This window comes from Arachis ipaensis, chromosome B7, assembly GCF_059453495.1.
Source record: "Arachis ipaensis isolate K30076 ecotype BB chromosome B7, ASM5945349v1, whole genome shotgun sequence".
Taxonomy (NCBI): domain Eukaryota; kingdom Viridiplantae; phylum Streptophyta; class Magnoliopsida; order Fabales; family Fabaceae; genus Arachis; species Arachis ipaensis.
Genome location: NC_142442.1, coordinates 78,248,722 through 78,256,116, shown reverse-complemented (window position 1 = coordinate 78,256,116; position 7,395 = coordinate 78,248,722). Strand labels below are relative to the sequence as shown.

The window sequence follows — 7,395 nt, the reverse complement described above, 5'->3', positions numbered from 1 at the left end:
TAAGCTTCTTCTTCAAATGAAGCTTCCTTAGTACTGCCCGGTGCAGCTTGCATTCCAGACAGACTCTGAGAAATCATATTGACTTGTTGAGTCAATATTTTGTTCAGAGCCAGTATGGCATTCAGAGTTTCAATCTCAAGAACTCCTTTCTTTTGATTTGTCCTATTATTCACATGATTCCTTTCAGAGGTCTACATGAATTAGTTATTTGCAACCATTTTAATGATTCCTGAGCTTCTGCAGGTGTCTTCTCCAGATGAAGAGATCTTCCAGCAGAGCTGTCCAATGACATCTTGGACAGTTCAGACAGACCATCATAGAAGATACCTATGATGCTCCATTCTGAAAGCATGTCAGAAGGGCACCTTCTGATTAATTGCTTGTATCTTTCCCAAGCTTCATAGAGGGATTCACCTTCCTTCTATCTGAAGGTTTGGACTTCCACTCTAAGCTTACTCAATTTTTGAGGTGAAAAAAACTTTGCCAAGAAGGCATTGACTAGCTTTTCCCAAGAGTTCAGGCTTTTCTTAGGTTGTTAATCTAACCATATCCTAGCTCTGTCTCTTACAGCAAAAGGAAAGAGCATAAGCTTGTAGACCTCGGGATCAACCCCATTGGTCTTGACAGTGTCACAGATTTGTAGGACTTCAGCTAAGAACTAATGAGGATCTTCCATTGGAAGTCCATGAAACTTGCAATTCTGTTGCATCAGAGAAACTATTTGAGGCTTGAGCTCAAAGTTGTTTGCTCCAATGGCAGGGATTGAGATGCTTCTCCTATAGAAGTCGGGAGTAGGTGCAGTAAAGTCACCAAGCACCTTCCTTGCATTGTTGGCATTGTTGTTATTTTCGGCAGCCATGGCTTCTTCTTGTTTGAAATTTTCGGTTAGGTCCTCTACAGAGAGTTGTACTTTAGCTTCTCTCAGCTTTCTCTTCAAGGTCCTTTCAGGTTCAGGATCAGCCTCAACAAGAATGCTTTTGTCCTTGCTCCTGCTCATTTGAAAGAGAAGAGAACAAGAAAGTATGGAATCCTCTATGTCACAGTATAGAGATTCCTTGAAGTATCAGAGGAAAAGAAGAATAGAAGAAGAAGGTAGAAAGAGAAGAATTCGAACTTATCAAGAGGGATAGAGTTCAAATTGTTGATAGTGGAGGAGTGTTAGTCCTTTAAATAGAAGGATGTGAGAAGAGGGAAGGAATTTTTGAAAATAAAGTAAAAGATTTTTAAATAATTAAAAGAAATTTTGAAATTTTGGTAAAGGATTTTCGAAAATTAAGATTGGGAAAGAAATTAAGTGATTTTTGAAAAATATTTTGAAATTAGAAATAAAAAAGATATGATTGAAAATTAAGTTTGAAAAAGATGTAATTGAGAAGTTATGATTGAGAAGATATGATTGATAATAAAAAAAAGGAAAGTTTTTTTTAAAATTAAAGTTGATTACTTGACTAACAAGAAATTAGGAGATATGATTCAAGAATTAAAACTGTTGATCCTTTCTTAATAGGCAAGTAACAACTTGAAAATTTTGAATTAAATCACTAATTGTAGCAAGGATTTTCGAAAATAGTAATAAATAAAAAAATGGAAAGAAATTGAATTTAAAAAGATATGATTGAAAAGATATGATTTGAAAAAGATTTGATATTGAAAAATTATGAATATTTGAAAAAGATTTGAATTAAAAACAAAATCTTCCCTCTAGTGTCCTTCTGGCATTAAACGCCCAGAATGACATCCATTCTGGCGTTTAACGCCCAAAATGCTACCTTTTTGGGCGTTTAATGCCCAGACAGGTACCCTGACTGGCGTTTAAACGCCAGTTTTCCTTCTTCACTGGGCGTTCTGAACACCCAGCTTTTTCTATGTGATTCCTCTGCTGCATGTTCTGAATCTTTAATTCTCTGTATTATTGACTTGAAAAGACACAATTTTAAAAATTTTTTTGAATTTTTAATGATGAGAAACAATAGAAATGCAACTAAGATCAAATAAACAATGCATGCAAGACACCAAACTTAGAAGTTTGTATACTAAGGACCATAACAATTTGAAAATGAATATAATAAACAACAAAAGACACAAAATAAGAGAAATTAAAGATCAGAGCACTGAAATCATCAAGAACATCTTGAAGATCAATGAAGAACATAATGCATATATTCGAAAAATGCAAGAAGAATAAAGACATGTAATTGAAACCAAACTTAAAAATTGATATTAGACTCGAACAAGAAACATAAAATATTTTTTTATTTTTATGGTTTTATAATTTTTTTTTGTGATTGTTTGAAAATTGAGTGGAAAAGAAAATAAAGGGATTCAAAATTTTTAATAAGAGTTCCAGGAATCATTGCAATGCTAGTCTAAGACTCCGGTCCAGGAATTAGACATGGCTTACTAGCCAGCCAAGCTTTCAATGAAAGCTTTGGTCCAAAAGACTAGACATGGCCAATGGCCAGCCAAGCTTTAGCAGATCGTTGCTCACAACAGCAAAATTGATAGAAATCAACAAGCTCTTGTGATGATAAGTTGAAACCTCGGTCCAATAAGATTAGACATGGCTTCACAGCCAGCCAGACTTCAATAGATCATCATGAAACTCTAGAATTCATTCTTAAAAACTCTGAAGAACAAAATAGAAAAATTTTTTTTCGAAAATAAAAAGTAAAATTACCTAATCTAAGCAACAAGATGAACCGTCAGTTGTCCAAACTCGAACAATCCCCGGCAACGGCGCCAAAAACTTGGTGCACAAAATTGTGATCATCAACAATGGCACCAAAGACTAGGAGCTCTCAAACGTGAATCACACTTTGTCACAATTCCGCACAACTAACCAGCAAGTGCACTGGATCGTCTAAGTAATACCTTACGTGAGTAAGGGTCGATCCCACGGAGACTGTCGGCTTGAAGCAAGCTATGGTCACCTTGTAAATCTCAGTCAGGCAGATTCAAATGGTTATGGAGAATTGATAATTAAAAGATGAATAAAACATAAACTAAGATAGAGATACTTATGTAATTCATTGGTAGGAATTTCAGATAAGCGTATGTAGATGCTTTGTTCCTCTTGAACCTCTGCTTTCCTATGGCCTTCATCCAATCATTCATACTCCCTTCCATGGCAAGCTTTATGTTGGGCATCACCGTTGTCAATGGCTACTTCCCGTCCTCTCAGTGAAAATGTTCCAAATGTACTGTCACCTCACGGCTAATCATCTGTCGGTTCTCGATCATGTTGGAATAGGATCCATTGATCCTTTTGCGTCTGTCACACGCCCAACAATCGCGAGTTTGAAGCTTGTCACAGTCATCCCTTCCCAGATCCTACTCGGAATACCACAGACAAGGTTTAGACTTTCCGGATCTCAAGAATGACCGCCAATAATTCTAGCCTATACCACGAAAGTTCCAATTTTAGATTAGAAACCCAAGAGTTACGCATTCAAGCCATTGCTAGTAGAACAGAGGTGGTTGTCAAGCACATGTTCATAGGTGAGAATGATGATGAGTGTCACGGATCATCACATTCATCAAGTTGAAGAACGAATGAATATCTTAGAGAAGAAGCAAGCGTGAATTGAATAGAAGAACAATAGTAATTGTATTAATTCATGAAGAACAGCAGAGCTCCACACCTTAATCTATGGTGTGTAGAAACTCCACCATTGAGAATACATAAGAACAAAAGGGTTTAGGCATGGCCGTGAGGCCAGTCCCCAAACGTGAAAAGGTCTATGAAAGTATGGTCTATTATATATTGTTGGAAATCCCAGGATGTCTACTTTCCAACGCAATTGAGAGCGCACCAATTGGGTTTCTGTAGCTCCAGAAAATCCACTTCGAGTGCAGGGAGGTCAGAATCTAACAGCATCTACAGTCCTTTTTCAGCCTCTGAATCAGATTTTTGCTCAGGTCCCTCAATTTCAGCCAGAAAATACCTGAAATCACAGAAAAACACTCAAACTCATAGTAAAGTCCAGAAAAGTGAATTTTAAATAAAAACTAATAAAAATATAATAAAAACTAACTAAAATATACTAAAAATATACTAAAAATAATGCCAAAAAGTGTATAAATTATCCGCTCATCACCCAGCACCCAAGATTTTGTTTCTTTCTTAGTCTTTCGAAGTTTTCATCTCTTAGTGGTGGTTGTTTGTGACTTGCTGCTTGCACATTTGTCCTCCTGCCTTCCAGGTTGGTTCTTCTATTTGCTATCTCTTTGTATTACCTTACTGTTCTGTTTTCCTTCTGATGGTTGTTGCATGCTTTGTTTCTCTAAAATCTTTTTACCTTTGTTGCTTCATTTTTGCGAAAATGTCAATGCTTGGGTGAACCGTTTGCCTTTTCTCTTTGGGTTTTGGTGTCGGGACTTAGGGTTTTATTTTTCTGCGATATTTCTTTTTCTATGTTCTGTACTATTGCCTCTAGGTAGTGTTCGACCTTCTTTTTCATATTAGTTTTCTTTTATTGATTGTGATCTTGTCATTCCACTGTAAGACTATTTTGCTGGCTTCTTTTCAGAGATGGTGTCTTCTTCCGATTCAATGAAAATGTTTCGCAAAGCAAAGAAAGCAGTGGCTGCCCAGAACTTGTCACGGAAGACTTCAGAGGAGGGTTCTTCAGAGCAGATGCCTCTAAAGAAACCGGTAATTGAGTCTTAGGTGCCAAGGAAGATTATCCCGACCCCGCGAGTTCAGCCGGCCTCTTCTAAACCACCTCAGTCGACCTCAGGTGCTGCCTCCTCCCCTACTATTGCTGGTCCCCCTCCTAAGAAACCAAAGATTGTTGGGACTTATAATTTGAATGATAAAGAGTTTGATGGTATGGTTTTTGCCACGGAGTTGATTGCTCCTCATGGAAAGGTTCCTCTGGACGACGTATCAATCCTCCACCATCTTGATTTTATATCAAGCAACAGTATTCGGATGGCCAACCTTAGCGTGGCCTTATCTCGAGTTATCCGGGAGACCCCACTCTATGCTACCAAGGCCTTTATGGAGGATGCCAAGGCTGAATATGACAGGGTGAAGAGTCTGAAGGACGAGATGGATGCCAAGGTTGCTAAGTTGGAGATTGATGTAGAGAAGGAGAAGGCTCGGGCTACTGCAGCGGAGGCAGCTGCTAACCTGTCCGAGGAGACAGCTAAAAAATACAAGGAGAGCTATACTCGGACTTATAGCAGGCTGTTGGAGACTAGAGAGAGACTTCAATCTGCTCAGGATGATTATGCCGAGCTGCAGGGCCATATGGTGAGCAGTATGACCGACATGTATGAAAACCTGAAGGCCCAGGTCTGAGTTCTTGCTCCTGACGTCGACCTTTCTTTATTTAGTATGGACAACATGGTGGAAGATGGCAAGATTGTGCCTGCTCCAGATGATGAAGATGAAGGTCCTCCTCTTGTGCCGCCAACTAAGGCTTCCTCAGCTTCTGCTACTGCTACTTCTTCTGCCGAGGTGATCCCTCCTGGGCCCAATCCTAATGTGGAGATCCTTAATGGCCAGGACGGAGTTGTTGGAGCCACCTCGATCTCAATGATTCCCCCTCCTTCCAAGGATGTAGCTACTGGGGCAGACCAGGAGCCCTTATAATTCTCTTTTTATATCTCTTTTAATGTGTATTTTGATGTGGTTCGGTCTGTGGACCTTAACTTCTAGTTTTGTAATGTTTCTGATGGATAACTCTTTGATATTTGGTTGCTTTCCAGCAACTTTAAAAAACACTTTAAACTATTGGGCTACCATTTGGGCATCCTTTAAGTTTTTAATGTTTGGGTAAAGTATATTTTTTGTCCCTGAAGTTTGACAAAAGTTTTAAAAATACCCCTAAGTTTTATTTTATTTCAATTTTATCCCAAAAGTTTTTTATTTGCATCAAATATACCCATGACGGCTAATTTTTCAAAAAATTAAAGATCTATTCAACAACAATTTCATAAGAACAACACTCAACACAAGCAAATCAAGCATAATTTTCATGCATTATTGTTAGATTGATCTTAGTTGTTTTGAAAATTTAGTCATCGAGGGTATATTTGATGCAAATTGAAAACTTCTAGGACAAAATTGAAACAAAATAAAACTTAGGAATATTTTTGAAATTTTTGCCAAACTTCAAGGACAAAAAATATACTTTACCCTTAATGTTTTAATTTGTGTTGAGTGATGCATTGACTTTGCTAGTGTCGATATGCTTGTATTTGGAGGTTGTTTTTCAACCTTTGTTTGGAGGTTGCTCTTCAACCTTTATGTAGGTGCTTTGGGTTTCCTTGGTTCGACACCCTTTGAGGTGGTGTTTGCCTTATGGGTTTCCCTTTTTGGCCTTTTTCACTATGCCTTTTCTTTGGCTGCCTTGACATTCTTTCTTCAATCAGTTATACCTGTCTTTGCAGCCCGGGCTTCTAGTCGATGTCTAATAACTTTTTTGTGTTCTTTGCATAGAACCTTTTTAGCTTTTGTGACGACTTTGTAGCCTAGCATTGGGATCGTACTTTTGCCTTTTAGGTAATGCCCCTTTTGGCTAAGCACTTTGGCGTTAGGTTTTTCAACCCTTTTGGCCTTTGTATGATGTTTGTTCCCCTTTTTTAGTGATCCTTTCTCTTGGTCCGACTTCTCTGTCGGTTCTTCTCAAGTTATTTTTAGTAATCCCATTTCTAGTCTGACCTCGTCAGGTCGCTTTATATGGTTTACTTTTTATAACTTCTTACATTAATCTTGAGCTTTGTCGCTTCACCATGCCGACCTCTTATGGCCGGGCGATGAATTTCGCATTTTTTAGCGTAAATTCATGCGTCTTGATAGGAAACTTTTTAGGGAATCTAAAAAAGTTTATTCAAGTGATAAGATAAAAGTATAAATGAGTATGTACATGTGAGTTCTTACCCTTCTATTTTGGGCAGCTTGTAGATCTTGGCTCGGCACCTCATTAAAAAACCTTTTTAGGAAAAAGAGTGCTCCTTAGCCTGAGATCTCTTTCTAGCTATCGAACCTTCTTAGGTTACAGGCGTGCCATGACCTTGGTAGCTCCTGCCCTTCTAGGTCAGCCACCTTGTAGTAGCCTTTACCTAGTACTTCTGTTACTCGGTATGGCCCTTTCCAGTTGGCTGCTATCTTCCCTTCCCCTGACCGACTTACTCCGATATCATTTCAGATTAGGACGAGATCGTTGGTAGCGAAGCTTCGCCGCATTACCTTCCGATTATACCTTAAAGCCATTCGACGCTTTAGCGCTTCCTCTCTAATCCAGACTCTTTCTTGAACTTCTGGAAGTAGGTTGAGCTCCTCCGATCCCTTTGTGCTCGGGAGTTGGTGTTGTCATTGTAAAGGATCACTCTAGGGGATCCTTCTTCTATTTCTACAGGAATCATTGCTTTCATTCCGTAAGCAAG

The 7,395-nt window shown here is 38.6% G+C and overlaps 1 non-coding gene across 1 annotated transcript; it reads left to right on the top strand.

Moving 5' to 3' along the window:
• Positions 1 to 346: 346 nt before the first annotated feature.
• LOC148553074 (small nucleolar RNA R71) lies at positions 347 to 454 on the top strand. The gene has a single exon (XR_015893791.1). It is a non-coding gene; the product is annotated as a small nucleolar RNA R71 (small nucleolar RNA).
• The last annotated feature ends 6,941 nt before the right edge of the window (positions 455 to 7,395 follow it).